At 42.4% G+C, this 23,303-nt stretch overlaps 1 long non-coding RNA gene across 1 annotated transcript in view; it reads right to left on the bottom strand.

Annotated features, from left to right (window-relative positions):
• The window catches only part of LOC310756579, a 92,264-nt gene extending 83,474 nt beyond the window's left edge, over window positions 1-8,790 (bottom strand). The window contains exon 1 of the long non-coding RNA XR_014544933.1: window positions 8,611-8,790. This is a non-coding gene — a long non-coding RNA (uncharacterized lncRNA). The remainder of the gene's footprint in view (window positions 1-8,610) is intronic.
• Between the last annotated feature and the right edge of the window lie 14,513 nt (window positions 8,791-23,303).

The following is a 23,303-nucleotide window of genomic DNA, read 5'->3' as shown; positions in this document are numbered from 1 at the left end:
GGGCTGTTTTTCTGCCTCCTTGTTTACAGCCTTTCTCAGGCAGGCTATCTGCAAGCTGTCTGAAAGTCAAAACAACTTTGCTTTCCCAGTGCTCTGACTGAGCCAGCCCCAGGTGTCAGTAACTTTCCACTGTACTGTACTGTACTGTACCGTCGTTGCTTAGCAACTGTGCATACCTCTTCTCTTTATCTAACCACAAGAATTTCTGGTATGCAAGCCTTTGCTCTCAGAGCTGTTTATCCAAACGCAGCTCTCCTGTGAACCAGAGAATCTTCAATCTGCATTCACACTTTCAGCCCGAAATTCAGCATACCTTTTGGGGCTCCGATGCTTGGAAAACACCTCCTCTTGGTGTCCAGCCGTCTGTTCAGCTTCTGGCTGCAATGCAGACGTTATCTTCTTTCCTTGGTGCAGAGGATGGCACACGATCCATCAACCTCTCACCTCTCATGCTGATCCCCATGGATCAGATAACCAGCGGCTTCTGCTACCATATGTTGGAATCTCAGCCATATCAGTCAGAGGAATTTGGCCACTCTCCAGGTGCCCGGCTTGGATTCCTTGTTGATCTCCCCCGTCAGCGACTCCCGGCAAGACAAGGCGAGATCTCTATCGGCCGATCCTTCCCAACGTGAGAAGAACACAACCATCCCTCCTCCCTCTGTCCCAGGGAGGGGAGAGAGACAGACAGAAATGTATTTACATGCCTTTATTTCTGTCTTTCCAGCAGTGCAGAGAAAACATGTCTGCACTCTCTCAACACCAATAGCAGAGAGGGAATGACTCCTCCCATGTACTTCCAGTACAGGGTCATGTGACATTCTGAGCTAACATCCGGTGCTCAGTGCACAGAATAGACTGTTCCTTGTTCCCACGGTACAGTCCCATAACATCAACATCCTGTTTGGCTTTCCAGCCATCTGGAGCACTCAGCAGCATTGCTCCTTTTTCGTAACACCAATGGCTTCAAGTTGCAAGAAAGGAAATTCCAAGTAAACATCAGGAATAAATTTCTGCTGGTAAGAGCTATTCAACAGTGTTCAACAGACTCCCTCAGGAGGTGGTGGACTCTCTTTCCTTGGAGATTTTTAAGCAGAGGTTGGGTGGCCCTCTGTAATGGATGCTTTTGTTGAGATTCCTGCATTGCACGGTGTTAGACTGGATGACACTTGATGTCCTTTCCAACTCTATAGTTTTATTATCCTAAGTACAACATTAGACATCATTTCAGCTACTGTGTTATTTTGAGAGTCACATGAAAGCTTGGGAAGCAAAACTAGACTGGGAAGCCAGCTGTTCTTCCCAGTTTTGTAAGCATCTGCCTTTAACAAGAAGATAATTCTATAGCTAATGGAGATATTTCTTCTTCTTTTTTTAAAGGAAAATGAAAAGAAGCTAGAGAGATGAGATGCTGATCAACAGGAATAATGCCTGTGGCCTGCGAATAAACCAGGAGATGAAAGAAAGAAATGAAATAAAAAATACAGCAGATAACTTTCATTCTGCTGTGGATTTGTCTCTGTAATGAACACAGCTGAACAAATAATTCATGGGAAAGAATTTATTTGATTAACTGTTTGCATTTCAATAACTTATATCCAGCTAGGAGTTTTTATTGGAATAGGTTTTCTCAGGTTTCATCCTTTCATGAATCTGTTTTGCATTGCTTGAAATATAAGATTTTAACATGACAGAGGCAACCCAAGACCTCAGGCATGGGCTGATAAAAGACTGACTAAGTATAAATGTACTTACTGTAAGTGGCTGCAAGGCCTTCTCTTTTCTTAAGTGAATAGTCATAACAGGGTGAGGAGGTAGTGTCCGGGGTTGTCCTTTATTCAGGGGGATCATAGATTGCAAAAATAGGAGCCTCTTTCTTCTGTATGGGAAAGGACCATTTACATGAGGGATGGCATTTATTTCATTCTCCTGGCATAACCATATTTTCAGATAATTTGTGCTGATGTCAGAGATTTGTAAATCATGTCCTTCATTGTCATAGGTGACTTGTTGTTTTTGGCGTTCTTCCACGCCCTGGCATTGCACTTTCTTTCACTTATCCACAAAACCTAATATATGTGGGCCAAACACATTACATCAGTTACATGTTTTGTCCCTTCACAAATTCATAGAGCAGGTCATTATATATTTCAGCGCCATCACTGATCATAGCCCAGTCCATATCATGAATGACTGTGAAACCTTCATGGAAGGCATAACACTCGGCTGAAACTACTGTTACATGGGAGGGAATATGGATGATGAAACTGCAGCAGTTGACAGCAGCATATTTCCTCATCAGCACCTGTGTGCACAGTATCTAAAAAGAGTATTTTATATTTCTTAATGGAGACAAATAAGCCTATCTCCTGCAGTTCTCCCAGCTTTCCACCTGTCTAGCTATTATCAGCAGGCAGTGCTATGTAGACAGTTAATCTATTTTTTATTCCTCTGTGTGAAATAGCAGAAGAGATCATTGGCTCTTTCATCGCCTCTAGAATTCATTAATGACTTGAAACATTATTCAACTCTGGTAAAAAAAATTGAGGGTGACTCTAGGAGAGCCACAGTGTTCCCCTGGGCTTCTTTGGCACACAGAGAACAGGAGACACAAGAAATACTGGTGAAGTAGGTTAATGGACAGTAAAGGGACCCCTGACCATTAGGTCCAGTCGTGGCCGACACTGGGGTTGTGGCGCTCATCTCGCTTTATTGGCCGAGGGAGCTGGCGTACAGCTTCCGGGTCATGTGGCCAGCATGACTAAGCTGCTTCTGGCAAACCAGAGCAGTACATGGAAATGCCGTTTACCTTCCCGCCGGAGTGGTACCTATTTATCTACTTGCACTTTGACATGCTTTCGAACTGCTAGGTTGGCAGGAGCAGGGACCGAGCAACGGGAGCTCACCCCATCGCAGGGATTCGAACCGCCAACCTTCTGATCGGCAAGTCCCTGGGCTTCTTTGGCACACAGAGAACAGGAGACACAAGAAATACTGGTGAAGCAGGTTAATGGACAAGGTGTCCCCAAATAACTTTGTTTTTGGCAAAAGGTTGGGTTTTTTGTGTGAACTGTCCTAAGACCCGTGGGTATATGGCGGTATACACATTTAATTTAATAATAATAATAATAATAATTAGTGGGCACTCAGGGCTCTTCCACATGACCTGTTGATTGAATATTAATTCTAATTTGCTTGCATAAAGCTTATGCAGAGGTTATACAATGCCCGCTTTTTACTAAGCACTCATTCTGTTCAGTTTGTGGGGAGGTCATGCTACAATGAGCATCCATCTTTATTTGTTTGTGCAGTTGTATGCATCTCCATCCATCTTACACCTTTTAGTAAATTTCCCCCATCAATTATCTAGCCACAAAAGTATCCTTTTTAAAAAAAAAAAAGTGGATCTGTTGCACATTTTAAAATCCACGTTAATTGCACAAACCTAAGTGGCTGCTATGCGATTGAATAGTGACGACATAGTGACAGTTTGAAGAACTTCTGAACCCATTCATTATACTGTTGTGATGGGACGAGGGGACTGTGCATAGGGAACATCATGGGCTAGGCTGGAATTTATTACCATTAGCTAAACATGTTGTCAGGAACGTGGGCCCCCAGGACCTGGCAGCGGAGGCAACCTCGGTAAGTGAGCAAGAGGCTGCCTCTGCAGATGAGGGAGAAGTGTTACGTTTCAGAGCTGAGAGCCCACAGCCCCTCCTTTCCAGGCCAGACACTGCTAGCTGGGATGAAGAGGGAGAGTTGGAAGGCGGCCAACGGGCTGCAAACAGATAAGATAGGCTCAGAAACTCTGTCCACTGACAGTGGGGAAGGGCCAATCCAGGCTCTTGGTCCTCACTTCCAGCGATGGGAAAGGCTCAAAGAAGAGTGGAAGAGGAGGGGTAGAAAGATGAGGTTCTTCCATAGTTCCTGTTGGGGGCAGGATCAGACTAGAGGATTCAGACTAGAGCATCTATCATGGCTGACAGGGAGTGCGAAGCTCCACTCTGTTTGTTTGTTTCTGTAAATAAAACTGACGGGCGTCTTCCTACTGCTGGTCAGCCGGCTCGTTGCCAGAGATCATTATACATGTCCTCACTAATGGGGAGAAGAGTAGTGTCTCATTATTAAAATTGGTTAACTAAAATATGGCTTACAGCAGAAATGTCCAAATATATTAATTTGTGTGCCGTAAGTGTAACTAAACTTTTCATGATTTATGTCATCCTTTTATAGATGATATGAAGAGTAGATATAATTTATATGTTAATTGTTATAGTTCATTTAATATGACACACACCTGTATGGGATGATACTGTAGTGATTGTTTGCTTCCCTCCACCGTTTAGGTTTTCTCCTTTTCTTTGAAACTTCTCAATAGCTTTTATTAGTAACTTTTAAAACAAATGATTTTTTTAAATCTATAATCAATTTAAATTTATCCTTGGCAATGAGGATGGTGTCCACACCCCCAAACAATATTACATCATAATGCAAAATAATTTGGAGAGGTATTCTGTTCGAGAAACACAGTGAAGTCAAGAGTAACCAAGTCGCTGTCCAGAATGTTTTAGGATTTGCAGGGGGTAGGGATGTTAAAATAGAGATAAATCTCACACTCAGAGATTGGGGTTGCGTGCAAAAATAGGCATTTTTTTGGTATACTGCGTTGTGTAAAAACTGCCTCTTAGGTTACTACGTTTTACCAAAGTTGGTTCTCATCTTCTTTTGGGTCACATATGGCTAACATGAATAGCTGAGTTGCTGTTATGGACTTATTTCAAGACTTTTAATAAAGGTGTACTGACCATCCTGTCCCCCTTTAAGTGTGGAAACATTTGCCCCCTGTGAAAGCAGGTAAGATATTTAGTGACCTCGTGGACAAGTAAATTTAAATAGGGCATTTGAATTTAAATAATGTTTATCTTTCTGAAGTGTTTACCCAAGGTTCAGTCTCCTTGGACAGTAGAGACTATGGTATCTTTATTATATATAGTTTATTTACACATATATACAACATGAGCCTATGAGAGAGGGACTTGCAACATTAACACCTCAAGAAGGTCTTGCTTCTGCCATAGTCACAGCCTTGGGTTCAAGCAGAAATCAAGCATGTCTCTCCCTCTCCAGCTTCTGCTTACAGGCTGCTTATAGCTCAGCTCTCCCTCACACCTTTACCCTTGTCCTTCTTACCAACAGCCAGGTGAAGGAGGGGTTCCACCTATTTTCTCTCTGGCACAAAGCTACTTCCTTTGTTACTTAGGGGGCATTAATTCACCAAGAAGCTGGCGTGGCTGTTCTGACCATTGAATCCTTGCTGGATCCAGAAATTAGAAGGGGCTCAAGCATACAGCCTACCCCACCCCCAGAAAAAAACACCTCACAAAACTATTCACAAGCCTGATGCTATATTTGCATCTTACAATCTGTTTCACCAAGGAGACCTTGCTTTCATATTTGGGTCAATAACCAGGCACTATTTTGGCAGTGATTCATACCCTACTAATGAATTGTTAGGTTCAGTATATTTGCTGGCATGATACTGCCACAATTATGAAACGTCATATACCAAAATCTAGGGAATAATAAGAGATGATCTGTGGCTACATCATTTTGCTACATCAACATTTTCTTGCTTCTGGAATGTGCAATAAATGTGAACTGTTGAATACAAGCTGGACTCAACTACATGTAGCTATGGGTATAAGTTTTAGCCACATTTAGTGAAATTACCAGTCTTCTCTACCTGACTTTGCCATTCCGACAGATATAATTAAGTTTCCAGGAGGGAATTAAATCTTAGCTTTCAGATTTGTTTTCCAAATTGAGACATTGTCAATTAATCTTATCCCTTTTCAAGCATTATTAAAAGAGCTCACTGATACATGAGGGAAGGAGCAGCAGGGATACACACTAGTTCCACCCTCCACTGCTACTCCTGTCACTCTTCAAGCAGAGCTTTCCGAACTGTGTATCGTGACTTGTTAGTGTGTCAGCTGCAGTTTGTGTGTCATATGAATGCTCCCTGCGCTCCTCTTGGGGCTGGAAATGGGTTAGTTTTACCTCTGGTTTGCTAGTAAAACTGAATCACTGTGTTGCAAAATGATGCATGTCTAAAAAGTGTGTCACCAACATGAAAAGTTTGGAAAGCTCTGTTGTAGAGAGTAAACTTGTGAAGCAGGGGAGACTTTGCTATTTGTGGAGGTTCCATGGGTTAAATTGGGGTTGTAAAGTGGGGGTGGGGGCAGGGTTAGAAAAGGATCACTGCTTCACACCTTCTTTCTGATGCTGCTTGCCAGAAGAACATTTGGCCTATGCACCCTCACACTGATGCTGTCCACCTAAAGAAGAGAGCAAAAATGGCCAACGTGTCCTTACACAAAGGCACTCACCTGAAAGAGAATGACATTGGCCTCCACACTCACCTCTTGCCAAGCACTTTCAGGGGAAAGATGCCCTTTGCCCCTCAGACAAGACAAGAGATCTCTTGGCTTTCTTTCTTATACTCTCATTCTCTGAAATGCATGTCTCATCTCCACAGAGACAGGCATCATTGTCCACTAAGGCTTTTTAGGAGATGGAATGACGGCACTCTAATTCCTGCTGGCTGTCATTTGTAACCTCCCCACTCTCGCCTCACCTCAAAACACTCCTCACTGCAAGACCTCCAGCCTCTGTTCTCTTCTTCCTTTTGGAAATAGCTTGTCTGGGTCAGGTATTCCTGTCTCTGCTCTGGCGTAAGCGGAAATGCCTTAAAGACCTGTCTTTCTTTCTAGGTTTGTTCATCTTGATTCATAGAAAGTGCTCTGTGTGATTTTTACGCTGGAAGAGGGCAAATAGAGACCTAACCTGGAACATCTGTTGTGGCAACCATTAAGGAGTAAGACAGTATGCAGAACAGCTTAGCCTCAAGACCTACTGGTCACTTGAGCTGGTAAACTCACAAAACTGATTTGTTCCAGGGTAAGCACTTACACATTGCAAAAGAAGAAGAAATGCATCACAAAATACAGATTTGCAGAAAATTGCATGTGCTAATTTATTTGTATAGGTGCAAACTTAGAAATAATTGCTATCTTCAATAGAAATACAGCACTGCTTATGACAGTGGGGAAGATTGTGACCAGCTGACCTGAATATCTCTGTTCAGGCTGACGCTGAGGACCAAGTTGCTGATGGACAAGTTGAAGGCTCCTGGTTTCCCCTATTAAGATTATTTATTTTTCATCCAGGCTTGGACCGAGCAGCCCTTCAAATAGAGGATCCCTTCAAATAGAGGACTGTCAAGTCAAAAACACAGTCATGCTAATTTGTTCCCAAGGGAAAATGGTATCCTTTGCATTAGTAGAATGACTGGGATAAAGCAGATGGAGTTCAGAAGAAAAACGGATCTGATCCTACTTTACTGAGGTAACCTGAACAAGAACAATATGTTGAGTAGACATATATAAGCCTGCACAGTAGAAAAACTCCTTCAGACTCCCCCCACCCAACTCTGCTGTTAAATCTCAACCATTTTCCTAAATGGCTGATATCCCCCACTGACTAAAACCTCCAACTAAGTAGAGACTGCTGTCATTCAGACCAATAACAAAACCAACCCCTTAAATGGTCCCTGCGGTTGCAATTCTAATTCTTCCATTACTAAGTACAGTAAAGTACAGTAGTTTAATCCCACCCTCCCACCCAAAAGTTTTCCCAGAATGGAATGTAGCCCTCAGGCTGTAATTTTTTCCCACCCTTGAAAAACAACATGATGGAAATAAAAAAATCAGCAACACAAAGTATGAAGAGCAACATTATTCAAAGAGATAGCTACAATTTGCTCACCTAACATATTATTAACAGATTTGATGTCTGAGTTACAGCACAAATATATCACATATATCAGGGGTTATAGTCAGTGCTGCTACTTACTCCTCTGTTAGGGTGTGGATCCCAGACACTGCTGACCTGTGATACTAGGGCTGTTGAAATCAACCTCACTGATTTCATCTGGTTGCCAACTGACGCAGATCCTCAGACAAGATAGACACGAGGTGTAATGATGTGTTTGGTTCATAATGGTAGCTGGATTCATTGGGAAGTCAAATTCTGCCTCTGGTCCAGATTCCACATTGAATATCTGTAGTTTTCTGTGTTTAAGGCCACCATATTTGTGCGACACACTGTAAAATTCTAATCCACAGCTCTCAGTAATGTCACCAGTGTCCACACCTCTTGGCTGCACATCAAACTTTTGCAATTACTGTGGACTGAAATTGGCTGGAGAATTATAATAGAGCTTTAAGAATTTAAATAAAGTTAAGCAAAAATAATAAAAAATAGAAAGGCTGATACTGCTAATTAAAAATATTTGGGCTCTTGTTGTCAAAGAACATTAAGACAAGTGAAACAGACAAAGGATAAATTATAAGATACTGTAGAATTTTTTCCTATGGAATTATACAGCCTCCTGTGTATTAACATTAGAATGAATATGAAAAGAAGCAGCATTCTCTTGTCTATGATCTCTGAATTAATGGACTCTGTTCTCCCAGCGGAATAAAGGAGACAGAATACAAAAGAAGAGAAAGAAATACAATGTAGAAGATTTCAAATATAGCTTACTGTGAATATAGCTTTGACCAGTTGTCAGAATCTGTGCTGATGCATCCAGTGTGCCCAACATTGTGAGAGAGAACAGGTGGTGCTGGATGATGCTCAGAGGAATCATATATTAGCCCAAATGTTGATAGATTGGCGAATGAATTAGGTGGCAAAAAGTCCATGTGTGTCTGAGAAGTGATTGAAGGGCTGCAAAGAAGGTGTTTGAGACAGGATTAGGGAACTAAAGTAGACAATTGATATGGCAGGCCTCCCTTTGCCGGGAGGATGAAGACAGCCTAATCTGTTTCCAGTTTTATTCCAAGCCTTTTCTATCCATTTATTATAAGTGTGATATAAAATCATAACTCTCTTTAAAAACATTGTATGATATGTAAAATTAATTTTCGCCACTTTTTGCCACAGATCTGTCCCTGTATCCATAGCTACCGTTCCACAATGCATTTCTGAAGTTTTGCTGCATTCCCTGGAGTTTAGGATGTCTCTTTTTTTCTCCCACCTCTCAACATTCTGTGTTAATCTGTGACTATTCATCACATATGGGTGTGACCAAGAAACAGAACATAGGATGGTGCTATACAAATGAAGGGATGGGCTTGTTTCTCAGTTAGGGTCACCAATGGCAAGAGCAGTAGCGCCTCAAAGAAATAAAGGAGAAAGAACAGTGTACCCAGTATCTTTCCCCACAAGACTGAATAAGGTGTCCTGGGACACCTTATTTGCCCTTCACTCAACATTTGCCCTTCACTCTTTGTTTATGGTGTTCCAGCCTTCTTGAATGTCTTTTCACAGACACACCACACCCCCAACAGTAATACCAATTTATATCACACATGTAAGAAAAACACTGGGGCCTAATTTGAATAGTAGAGTGCTTGTTATCTGCTGGGCGGGGCTTGTGTGTTTTGCTCCGGAATCAGCCCCTCCCCTGCCTCTCCTTGTTTTCTTGCCTCAGACTTGCCTCATGTTGTTGTATTTAGTTTCTCATGTTATTTTGTTACCATTTTCTTCATTATTGAAGCTTAGTTCACATTTACGTAGCCACTTATTTTTCTCAGAGAAAAAGAAACTCTGCTGAAGAATGGTGGAATATCCTAAACTTGAGTCCATGAGGGGATATTCCTAGTTTGCCAGGAAGATTGATTTTGTTAGTCATCCCCCACCTCCACAACAACACACAGTGGAAATACACAAGTCTTTCTGTGTGTGCATGCAAGTGTATGATATAAATCAGTGTGTGTGGAGGGAGAGAGGGAGAGAGACAGAGAGAAAGCCACTGCCTGTATCACACTGGTAGGAAGTTGTTTCCTAGGTGCTTATATCCCATTTTTCTTTCCCAGAGTGCAATAAAGGGATCTTACATAAGAACACATCATGCAATAAGTAAAAATACAATATAAAAGTACAACAACATCAAACAACATCAAATAAAACATCAATCATGGAGGCAAACATCAAGAGAACAATCAATTAAAAGCCTTCTGCAACAGTTGAGGCTTTGCCAGATGTCTAAAAGAATAAATTGTTCGAGCTAATGGACCTCCCTCGGAGCAATGTGCTTCATCCCTAACTGAAAATAACTGCAGGTTTGTGAGGGAGACAACTATATTCCCCCAGTCCCCAAAAAAATCTCAGGAATGATGTCCAAGCAGGAAGGCAGCCAATTTGTCTCAGTATTCTTCCCTTCTTGGAAGTGCTTAGAGGCTGAGATTGGTTTGCGGTGAAAAAGGGCAAGCCCCAAGTTTAGAACAAGCTACAATAGATAAAATGGTAGGATTGGTGGGGAAGAGATAGAACATTCCGCCCACCTTGATCTAGTTCAGGGATAGCCAAGTTGGTGCCCTCCAGGTGCCATTAGACTCCAATTCCCACCTGTCCCAGTCAGAGTGGCCAATGATTAGAGATGATGGGAGTCCAGAAGTTGGGAGTCCAACAATGTATCTGCAATCCATTCTTAGATACTTCTTCACAAAGACATTTGTATTTTCAATCTATTTAGCGATTTGAGGGGCTGCAAAGTGATTCTGTATCACAAATTGTATGATATTTGTCTACTTGTCATGTGTTTTTATGTACTATTGATGTAACATATTGTTATTTCTACAAATGACATTGATTACCTCTTACACTGTTATGGGTCCCATAGACCCATAACAAAATCCCTCCCCGCGGCCAGAAGCCCCAAAGGAAGGAGGAAAGGGGAGAAGCAAACTCCCTCCCAGCAGCAGGAAGCCCTGGGAGCTCGGAAGCGTCCGGTAGTGCCTACGTTACCCCTGCCGATCCTGATGGTGCGATCCTGCAGAAATTGTGAAAAAATCCAGGCAAGGGAACAAAGCCTCTCCGTGATTTCCAACCAGAAAAAAAAAGGTAAATACTAGCGGTGCGAGGAGCAAGTCAAAACCGCTCGGCTGGAAAGGGAAAAGAGGGCGGTCCCCGGGCGTGCCTGGCCTTAAATGGGCTAGGCCCTGCCTCCCCGGCCCGCCGATTGGCGGACGGGGTGGAAGGCACGCCCGGGGATTCCCTGTCCACGCAGGGGCAAGATCCCGCCCCCGCGTGTGTGGGTGGAGGGTTTAGCCCGCAACCCCCTCTCCTCCCAGGAGGAAATGGCTTTGTGGGTTTTGTAAAATTTGGCAACTCTCTCTTTTGTGTTTGTGCACTCTGCCATAGTGACATTAGTCTATAAGTGATTGCTGAGTTTATCCTTCAAAGATCAATCACAATTTTGGAAATTATAGCATAGTCTCCTAGGGGCCGAGGCAGTTTTGCCACCCCCCATGTTTTTTTTTTAAGGGACTGGGTGTTCAGAGGGTGTTCAGCTCTGCCCCCTGGCTCCTCACAAGGCTGCGTGAAGTGGCGTGTGCAACATCAGGACGGACCCCTTCAATCAACTTGTGAAGATGGCGCCTCTGATAGCAATCATGTATAACCAGGTATGCAGATAGCATCCACTCAGTTAACACACTATTTCACCCATCTGAATGTTGTCAGATGTGCAAAAAAATTTTGTAGCTTCTGCCCAACAGGCAGGGCTGACCCAAGATATCTTGGCTCCTGAGGTGAACCACAAAATGGGACACACACCTCAGCCAGGAAAGAAGGGGGGGGAGTGAAAGTTTACATCAGGAACAGGGCAGGGGGTCAAATCAAGCTAACTGGGTGGTTGAAGTGGGAATCAAAGGCTGTTGTATGGGGAGGGGTGCTCTGAATTACAGAGCCCAGGAGACGCCAAAGGGCAGCTCCTGCCATTTCTTCCCTAGGGGTGGCGGGAGACCAGTAGAACATAAGGCAGGTGGAGATCAAAAGTAGGTGGAGCCAGAGCCAATGACAGACAGAGCCAATTCTAGTTTTGTTTGCATTGTCCTCCCTGCTGATTTGTACAAGCGCAACATTGAGACTAAGGAGGAGCAGGAAGATAACAGCCTATGCTACTGCCTGGATAAGTTGTAAATGAAAGGCCAAGCAAGTGGGGGCTGGCTGGGGACAGGGTGAGGTTGCTACAGCAGTGACCCATTAGCCCTAATGGACTCATCTCCACTGGCTGCATCACCAACCCTTGGACTCCATTGCTTCCTGTTTAACCAGCTCAGTCACTGAGCTACAATGTGTGTGTGCATGTGATTTGCGAATATTAGTATACACATAACCGAAATAATTCAACATTCTTGTAAGGAAGTTCAAAAGTTAATTCTAATAACATCACAAACGATTTGACTTTATTAGAGTTAACTTCTAAACTTTCTGACAATTAAGCCCCAGGACAACATTAACTTTGCAGCATCATTTGGTATTGTTACTCTTTTAATTAATATGCAGATTTCTTGCCCTGGTGGAGCGAACACATTTGTCTCACAGACAATTTGGAGACTGGAATGAGACACCCATCGATTTGTCCGCATTTGAGTTAAAACCTCTTTCATACCTGGAGAAATAAAGGCAGGTGTTTATATACGAGAGCTTACCCTGCTAGCAAAACACCCATCCACATACTGTCTCTAAGTACAAATGGCCAACACTATTGTGGATACATTAAGTGTATATTTATAACTGGAGGCTTACATGTGAAAGGAAAAAATAATGTTTTCTAATCTAGTAAACATACATAATTTAAGAAGTAATTGACCAACAAGTGTTATGTGCAACCCTGCTTAATGCAATTATGCAAGTCATTTATAAAGTGAGAAGATAGCTACTGCCAGAAGAACTATAAATAGTAATTAAGAGCAGCTAAATGTTTGCCTACTTTCATATCACCTCTGGCTCGTTGCTCATCAGTTCTCATAAACTGAGCAAGTTTGGATTCCCTTTGCATTAAAGAGTCTTGCTATCAAAGTCACTTCAAAGTTAATGGAATCATACTCAAAGGACAGACCACTGCAAAACAACACAGGTTATCAAGAGGTAAAGCTGTGCTGCTCCACTCCTCGCCAATTTCTATTGAGTTAAACCAAGGACAACCTCACTTCCAGCAGGTTTTGAAATTAGCTCTCCATATCTTGTACAGCTTTATTCTTAGTGCTGTTACACAAGTTCCCTTACCTGGCTTTGTGGTATTGCAGTGGACTGGGTGGGGGTGGGGGTACAATTCCCAGGAAACTACAAACAGCATCCTTCCTTCCTTCCCTTAGAGGTCACAGGGAACCAGGGAGAGGGCCTTCTCGGTTGTCGCACCACCCCCTTCTTACATATTTCTTATTTATTCCATAAAATTTATACATGTGCATTTTTTAGCACTGTGATCTCACACTTTTTTACGAGCCGTGCAGTTGACTAAACAGAGCAGTTGCAGGGTATGTAACATGCACAGCTACACACACAAGACATTGTACAGATTATACTCACAAGACATGATACACAGGATTATATCTATGCAGGCAAAAAAGAGAAGATGTCTGATGCAGCACTTATTGGCTAGTTTCCCCCTTGCTGTGACTTTGTTTTTCATTATTTCATTTGAATAATGGCTGCACTTGTGCAATAATTATACTGAAGCTTAACCTTGCTGCTCCAATTGACTCCTATGCAGATATGACACAAGCTATGTAAGGATCTGCTGAGTAAGTTTTGTAGCCTGAGACCTCAATTCAGAAACCTAATCTGTGAGGCACACACTTTGTCCTGGTATTTGGGTATGGTATTCTACAGTACAGTGGTACCTCAGGTTAAGAACTTAATTTGTTCTGGAGGTCTATTCTTAACCTGAAACTGTTCTTAACCTGAGGTACCACTTTAGCTAATGGGGCCTCCTGCTGCTGCCGCGCTACCACGCGATTTCTGTTCTCATCCTGAAGCAAAGTTCTTAACCCGAGGTACTATTTCTGGGTTAGCAGAGTCTGTAACCTGAAACGTCTGTAACCTGAAGCGTCTGTAACCCAAGGTACCACTGTATATGCATATACATAAGGATTCATTACTTGCAGTAGGATGCAGTAGGATATTAAGACTGATTTCTCCTTTTTAAAAAACAAAAATTTCATTGGTGTATACATTGGTGGTACATTTATTCCAAGAATTTACACTTAACACCATGAACCGTATGAAAACGAACAGGTTTTGATGTATAGGGTTGCTGTTGTTTCCTGGGGCACACCATCTGATATTTTCATTAGCTAAGAACATGCATGCATAATCCACACACAGTTATGAATTTATGAATGCTTCCTAAGCAGGTTGCCATATGTAAAACTCCCAGCTCAGGCCAAGAAAATTTGCATATTATGCAAATTAATTGTGTTAATTTGGTGAATAAGATGCACTCTGTGTAATTTTAGCAACTTATAGCTAACTAGTTGCTAAATAGACCAGAGAAAATGAGGGAAAGGAGAGTGGTGTTCTTAACCATTTTGCTTCCTACTCTGATGTTTCTCGGCTTATGCACAGCTTCTATACTCTGTGAACAACCAACACGGAGTGTCTGACACTGCCTGGTAATTTTTAGAAACACACGAAAATGTGATTTTTAAATGGATAGTGCAATTTGTGAGTTGGGACCTGTCATGCCAAAAATCAGGTAAAATCATGCCAAAATCACATTTTATTCCACCATCTTGATTCAAAATAGTCTTGTTGTTGTTGTTTAGTCGTTTAGTCGTGTCCGACTCTTCGTGACCCCATGGACCAGAGCACACCAGGCACTTCTGTCTTCCACTGCCTCCCGCAGTTTGGTCAAACTCATGCTGGTAGCTTCGAGAACACTATCCAACCATCTCGTCCTCTGTCGTCCCCTTCTCCTTGTGCCCTCCATCTTTTCCAACATCAGGGTCTTTTCCAGGGAGTCTTCTCTTCTCATGAGGTGGCCAAAGTATTGGAGCCTCAGCTTCAGGATCTGTCCTTCTAGTGAGCACTCAGGGTTGATTTCCTTAAGAATGGATACGTTTGATCTTGCAGTCCATGGGACTCTCAAGAGTCTCCTCCAGCACCATAATTCAAAAGCATCAATTCTTCAGCGATCAGCCTTCTTTATGGTCCAGCTTTCACTTCCATATATCACTACTGGGAAAACCATAGCTTTAACTATATGGACCTTTGCTGGCAAGGTGATTTCTCTACTTTTTAAGATGCTGTCTAGGTTTGTCATTGCTTTTCTCCCAAGAAGCAGGCGTCTTTTAATTTCGTGGCTGCTGTCACCATCTGCAGTGATCATGGACCCCAAGAAAGTAAAATCTCTCACTGCCTCCATCTCTTCCCCTTCTATTTGCCAGGAGGTGATGGGACCAGTGGCCATGATCTTAGTTTTTTTTGAAATTGAGCTTCAGACCATATTTTGCGCTCTCCTCTTTCACCCTCATTAAAAGGTTCTTTAATTCCTCCTCACTTTCTGCCATCAAGGTTGTGTCATATGCATCTCTGAGGTTGTTGATATTTCTTCCAGCAATCTTAATTCCGGCTAGGGATTCATCCAGCCCAGCCTTTCGCCTGATGAATTCTGCATATAAGTTAAATAAGCAGGGAGACAATATACAGTGACTGGCAGCTAAACATTGACAGAGACTGCCAACCCCACCTCAGGGATGCTCATGCAGAGTTTGGCAATGGTATTGTGAGAGATGGCTATGTAAAAAATGGGTGAACTCATGCTCAAGTGAGTTCGGATGACCATCTTGATTTAAAATGGATCCCAGTGTCCAAATGACAATGAAGTTTCCTGACCCACAACAGGAACCTTCTTGCCAAGTTTGGGGATCTCTCAAGAGGAGACCAAACCTATGCCCAAAAATTGGTGAAGTGACATTGAAGTCATGTTTTGATCTGTCATCTTGATTCAAAATGGCACCTGACATATAATGACAAAGAAGTCTGCCCCACCCACCTCAGTGGATCTCTCCAGTGTTGATGGTGTAGTATCTCATGTCTACATAATGGAAGATAAGCCTTCTATTCAGCACATAAATGTCTATTAGGGCAGATCTACAGTATACATTTAAAGCACATTTAACGCACATGACTCCCCCAAATCCTGGGAATTCTATTTTGTTAAGGGTGCTAGAAAGGCTAGCTCTTTGAGAGGAAATCTATAGTTCCTATGAATCTTTGAATGAAGTAATTTGCTTTAAATAGTTTTGAATATTTTTAAAATGTACAGTGTGGATCTGCCCCTTAGTCTGTTCTGTTAGTCAGTCAAAGGGAAGGACAGGTACTCTGGGAAGAAGATTAAAAATACAGTGGTACCTTGGGTTAAGTACTTAATTCATTCCGGAGGTCCGTTCTTAACCTAAAACTGTTCTTAACCTGAAGCACCACTTTAGCTAATGGGGCCTCATCCTGAAGCAAAGTTCTTAACCTGAGGTACTATTTCTGGGTTAGCGGAGTCTGTAACCTGAAGCATATGTAACTTGACGCGTATGTGACCTGAGGTACCACTGTATCTAGTAAAAGTATCTGAAGTGATCTTTCAGTTGGGAGAGAACAGCAGTTGTGTGTGGGGTGCAAGGCAGGGAGAATGTTTAAGAAAAGTGAGAAAGCCTGCAACTTTTAGCCAGTAGATTAATCAACTTAACATTTTGTTAATTAGTCTTCACTGATGGACCCTACTGAATTAGAGGCACACTTGCCTATTTTTTTATAGTTATTTTGGTTGTAGGAATATAATTGTTTTATTATTTCATTTTATTTCTATACTACCCTTCCTTTCATGGGAGCCTGTAGTGATCATGACCATAAAAATATGAACTACACATTAAAATGTATCCCAATAATATATTTCTAAAATAAAAAGTACAAACATTAATACCCCATCTTTCCATTAAATATTATGAAGGTGGCAAACAACAATGAACTCAATTATAAAACCAAGCAATCCACAAACAAGTAATTAATATCACACACATAGTGATAAAAGCAGATAAAAAAGAAAAGACAGCCAGTTGAAAAAACATAATCAAATTAGAACTATAGAGCAGCAGAACAAAAGAAAACAGCCACTAGTCCAAATGCCTGTTTAAATAAAAAGGTTTTCCCTGTCTGTGGAAGCAATGGAAGATAATATTACAGACGGCCTTGTACAACGAGCGCTTGTAAATTGTAAGCTCACTATCTTAGAAAGACCCCTCTATTGCAAAGTTGGCAGCATATACATTATTTAGATTTAATCATATAATTAATCAATGAAGGGAGGGGGTTACTGTTAAATTTAGGTTACTGAAATTCGAATTTCATTAGGCAACATTCAATTAATTTTGGCAGGCATTCGCTAGCATACTCCCCACCCTGCTCCTTTCGCTGTTTTTTTTTGCAGCTGGCTGTGGTAGTAGAAGTGGGAGGAGTTGGCTTTTCTAACCAATCCAGGCAGCCCATATTTACTTTTTCCGACAAGGTCCTGCAGGTCTCTTCATTTCATGGTATTGTGGGAAAAACAATATGGCGGCTGCTACTGAAATGATAGCTCCTCCACTAGTGGGCATTATCTTTTTCCTGGCAGACCATGAAACAATGCATCATCTGAAACAGGCATGGCCAAACTTGGCCCTCCAGCTGTTTTGGGACTACAGTTCCCATCACCCCTGACCACTGGTCCTGTTAGCTAAGGATGATGGCAGTTGTAATTCCAAAACAGCTGGAGGGCCAAGTTTGGTCATGCCTGATCTCAGGCACTGTAGGATAAACAAAATGGTGGCTGCCAGGAGAAGCTGTTGAATGAGCCTCCATTGTGCTGTCAGATATAGCAACAAAGCATAGTAAAGCAAAGAGAGAAGTAAAAAGCCAAATATAGCTACAGTGGTATCTCGGGTTACAGGCGCTTCAGGTTACAGACACTTCAGGTTACAGACTCCACTAACCCAGAAATAGTACCTTGGGTTGAGAACTTTGCTTCAGAATGAGAATAGAAATTGCGCGGTGGCGGCAGGAGGCCCCATTAGCTAAAGTGGTACCTCAGGTTAAGAACAGTTTCAGGTTAAGAACAGACCTCCGGAACGAATTAAGTTCTTAACCCGAGGTACCACTGTACTTCCACTGCTAGAGAAGCTCCCCACACCTGATGAAATGGACATTTGTGTCCATTCATCCCCCCTCAGCAATCAGCGCAGGACAAACAGAGATTAAACCAAATGGAGCACATCTGGTTTGTTTTTCCATTTGTCCCAAAATGAATGCACGTATCTCTAGTACAATCTGAGCATTGGGACAATAAAGCAAACTCACCACAGGAGTTTTATCTTCAGAGACTTCATCTAGGGGCTTCTATGCAATGAATAAGTAACGTGAGTTTATTTTGTAAAAGGAGGTGAGGATGGGGGCGAGAGGGAGAGAGGCTGTTTAACAGGCACAGAATAAATCTTAAGTGCAGAGCTCTGTGATATTGTGAGAAGCTTAGATGAAAAGCGGTCTGTGTTTTTCAGATCCTGCAATTTCAGGTGGCATTTGTGAAAGTAAGCTGTGTCATGTTTGATGTGACTGCTTTCCTGTAGCAGGAGATGTGGCAGCTTTTCTGCAATAGAGAAACTTTGCACATTTGAGCCTTGCGTTCTCCTTTATTAGCAGAGTCTGTCAGTGGACTGAACGCTCCTTAGGGGGCTGTGGTGATTTAGTTACTTCCGCACAGAAAGGATGCATTTGAATACCAAAACCTGCAGCGCCAATTCATCTTTCTGTCCTTTCAACTGCCATTATGAGAAATTTCTCCGGAGCATGGACACAATTATAACTTGGCCCATATCTAGACTGTGTGTTGATTTAAGACCACATGCTATGAGCAAACCATGCCTACCAAACCCTTTGTGAACTGAACAAACAACCCCCTCAAAGAAAAGCACAACAAAGAAACATCTTTATGTAATAAGCTTCTGACCTTCTCAATGAAGCATACCAGCTCTTATTTTCATAGAAATCAGACTTAGATCATTGAGAGCTACTGCTACTCCCTCAGAAGGTGGTGGACTCCCCTTCATTGCAGGTTTTTAAGCAGAGGGTGGACTGGGTGGGTATCTGTCATGGATGCTTTAGCTGAGATTGCTGCATTACATGGCATTGGACTAGATTACTCTTGGGGACCCTTCCAACTCTACAATTCTGTGATTCTATGATTCTATGTAGAAATAAAATTATTGCAATGTTTTCACATATTCTAGAGGGAAGGAAAAGGTCAGGGCATATTTGCCTGTGGTGGTTCATTTGCATATGTGCATCTGCCAGTTGTCTTAACACTGGGAACCAGTCGGGTCAATTGGAAGCTGGGCAGGTTGCAACCCTTCATCACAATAACACGCTCTGAATGTCATCCTGCAACCCCAAATGGCTGTGCAGCAACATCTTCTGAATACTTAAAGCTAGACTGAGTTTTTGAGGGTTGATTTAGGAAAATGATTAGAAACTAAAATGTAATATTATGCCTGTGCTTTCCTAGAGTAAAACCAAAACTGATACTTTTTTCCATAGCTACCTATAGTCCATTGAAGTCTTTCCACCCTCTGAAATGAGCAATGATAGATCGGAAAAGTTCAAATGTTTTTGAAGGTTTTTTTAAAAGCTATAGCTACAACACACCCACACACAGCCATTTCCCATGGCAATCTGGCTAACAAATGCTGGCTCCAGGATGTAGCAAAGGGCCTTAGGGATTGGTTGCAGATGTGATCAGTTGGGTGGTGAACCATCAAAGGAAAGCCAACTTGGGTGGTGGTTAAGGCGTTGTGTCTGGATCTTTAACATTTAGGCTCTGTGAAGGGGTAGGGCTGCCCACAAGCCCACACAGGGGCCGACTGGCCAGAGCATGCCTTTGAGAGGCGGCCCTAGAGAGAGCGCCACACTTGATGTACGTCAGGGGGGTGGCCTCCTTGTCTCAGGGCCAACCCATCCATTATTAACCAGCAGGTGGGCTGGTTAATAATGGATACATGTCCAATGCCTTCGCCAAAACTGGTTTACATCTGTAATCAATAAAGTTGTGGCCTTTTTCATCCCAATACTGATGTGGGGGCTTGGTTGGCCCCCACCGCTGGGCAGTGTGCTGCTTGTGATTGGGCCTGTGAAGCTACACACTAAGTTCCTTTGCCCAATGTTCTCTTAACTTGCAAGCGGAGGTGCCCTCCGCTTGCCTCAACAACTCATCTGACTCAAAGGTCCAGATCTTCCTCCTGCACTTACTTATTTACCCTATAGTTCTTTCTTCATGACTCAGATCATAGCTTATATCCCCTTTTCTATCTGCAATCAAATTTGGGGTGTCTCTATCCTACTGAGTCTCTCAATTTTATCTCCCCTCTGGTGACAGTCTTTAACTGGGTTCACTGCCTGCTTTGGACAAGCTAAACAAAGGTTCCTCTTACACTTTGTCAAATTGTTTGACTTTCTGTTTCTATTCTTGCCCAGCCTTTTCCAGGTTAATATTCACATCTGCTTCTGTGACTAACTGCTTGAACCAATGATTCTGTATTGGGTCCTCACCAAACCTTAGTTATTTGGTATGAATTGTTAGCCCATCTTCTTTTCTCCTACAAAGGCAACAAAAGGCTCTTGTTTCTGGTCAATGTGTTGTTGTTTAGTCGTTTAGTCGTGTCCGACTCTTCGTGACCCCATGGACCAGAGCACACCAGGCACTCCTGTCTTCCACTGCCTCCCGCAGTTTGGTCAGACTCATGTTTGTAGCTTCGAGAACACTGTCCAACCATCTCATCCTCTGTTGTCCCCTTCTCCTTGTGCCCCCAATCTTTCCCAACATCAGGGTCTTTTCCAGGGAGTCTTCTCTTCTCATGAGGTGGCCAAAGTATTGGAGCCTCAGCTTCACGATCTGTCCTTCCAGTGAGCACTCAGGGCTAATTTCCTTAAGAATGGATGCATTTGATCTTCTTGCAGTCCATGGGACTCTCAAGAGTCTCCTCCAGCACCATAATTCAAAAGCATCAATTCTTCGGCAATCAGCCTTCTTTACGGTCCAGCTCTCACTTCCATACATCACTACCGGGAAAACCATGGCTTTAACTATACGGACCTTGGTCAATGAGTAGTGTCCTTAAACTTGCTAGCTTTAACTGGCAGATTAACTGAGGCTAATTTTGATCAGTAGGGCTGTTAGATCTGTATCATTTCTGGGGCCATTTTTTTCTGGTTAGGTACTGTAACTCCCCTCTCCAGATCTTTTCAAGGAATAGGAGAACCTGATGTAAGACTGAATGAGAGACAAATTACACAAGACCTTAATGATGTGGTTCTATCTTTGAGTGTGGTTTTCCCCACAACCCACACAATGCCAGCATAGGGTGAGATTTGGATTGATACCCTAATGTGGCTTAAGATAGGCTTTAGCCCTTTGTCCCCTGCTGTGATTCCAATCTAAATCTACCCCCTCCTGCGCTTGTAAATTGCACTGCAAAAACAGTTCCCATTTCTTTCAATGACATTCTTGCTTTGGAGTTTGTTTGTTTTTTTAAAAAAAGAATAAAATAATTGTACAGTTGAAAGGTACCCTGATGATCATCGAGCCCAACCTCCTGCAATGCAGATATATGCAAGTTGTCCCATATGGGGATCAAACCTGCAACCTTGGTGTTATCAGCACCACGTTCTAACCAACTGAGCTAAGAAGACAAACTTTGATTCAAATAGGCTGGTTCTGTCAATAAAGGAGCAACTTTCTCATTGCTTCACATGTTATTCTTGCGAATGAGGCATCATGGGATTACTAGGAGTGATTGAATGTTCTAATTCCATGGAACCTTCACCTTCTCATGCAAAGGCTCCTTCCTGCAGATGAGCTCGCTGTCAGCAACCATAGGCCAACAGCATGCCCAACACTAGGGAAAGAAGCATAGATCCTCCTCCATTACATGGTGTCCCCTTCACATCACTAATATGTGATGAAGGCCCCTATTGAGCTAGATGGAAGGCTAAAGAAAGTGGGCCAGCCTTTAGTTTATGGTGTGACAAGCAGTGGCAGACTTTGGTCATCTTTCACAATACAGCGCCTTGTGCGAGGCCAAAATTTGGCACCTCCCAAATGGATCTTCTCAGTTATGGATATTCTCAATTTTGTACCCCCTCGACTCGGCACCCTGTGCAGAGGAACTATTCATGCCACCCTAAATCTGGCACTGGGAAGAGATGCAAATATCAAAAGAAAGGAGGGAAATGTCTTCTTGATTGACAGCTCCTGCCCAGGATAATATCCTTCACTTAATAGCTTGCATCTCCTGGCAATATTTTCTTCCAGTGTGCACTTGTGTCATTAGTAACTGACCCTTCAAAAACACAAAGCGGTTCAGTGGAACAAAAAAACCAACCTTACTTAATCACCAAGTGAAGCGTTAGGTTAGGATAGAAATGCAATGTCAAGTACGAGTTTGCCTTTGCTAGATTTTTTGGCATTTAAATGGTCTAAATCTTACTTCTTAGCACAGCCATTAGAGACTTTTTGATTTCTTGTTCTTTTGCTGTTGAATATAATCCAAATTGTAATTCCCTCCACCTTTTCTGTGAGCTTTCAAATCAATTATTAGCCCCAATGAACTGGGCTTGAACCAGACACAGCCTGCATACAAGGCCAGGCACCTAAGATAAACAAATGGTCTGCTTCTATAGTACAAGGTTAGGCAAAGTAATTCCGTTTGAAGAATTACTTTGTACTCAGCATGGTAGCATGTGCTAACTTGATTCTGTAAACGTTATTTATCTTTGCTTTGTCCGAGAGACGTGAACGGTTTCTAGGCATTGCTCTTGTTTGCCAGTGCATATCCCTCGGAGTGCAATATATTTTGCTGAGATGTGAACACCAATTCGGCTGTGAGAAAAGGCAAAGAAAGTTTTCCTTGTCCTTTCAATAACTATGGCAACATTTAAAATGTAATTGGCTTAGCACACTGACAACTCATTATTGAAAAGCAAAAAGGATGTTAGGCATTTAGATAATGAAGTGTCAATCAGCATAACAGATGTGTCACTTTGCCTAATATATTTTAGCTTCTGAAACTGTTTTGCCTTTCTTATTTATAGTTCTACATTGTGTGGATGTGCAGATAACTTGAGATCTAGCAAATCTGTTCAAGGATATGGAGGGTAGTGCTTAATTTCATAGACGTTAATAAATGTGAACAAAATATACACAAGGCAACAACACATTCTATATACAAGGAGTGCCTCAGTGCTGTAACAGTCCATTCTGCCACCCTCCTCCCCAATTAAGCAGTTCCGCTTAATCAGACCAGAAGTAATGGGTGCTGCATCTGGGGCAGAAGCAGAGAACTATACAAAAATGTTTATAACAGACATAC

The sequence above is a fragment of the Podarcis filfolensis genome (assembly GCF_964270895.1).
Source record: "Podarcis filfolensis genome assembly, chromosome: 1".
NCBI classification, from domain to species: domain Eukaryota; kingdom Metazoa; phylum Chordata; class Lepidosauria; order Squamata; family Lacertidae; genus Podarcis; species Podarcis filfolensis.
The sequence above is the reverse complement of the archived record's forward strand: the minus strand, read 5'-3'. Positions and strand labels throughout refer to the sequence as shown.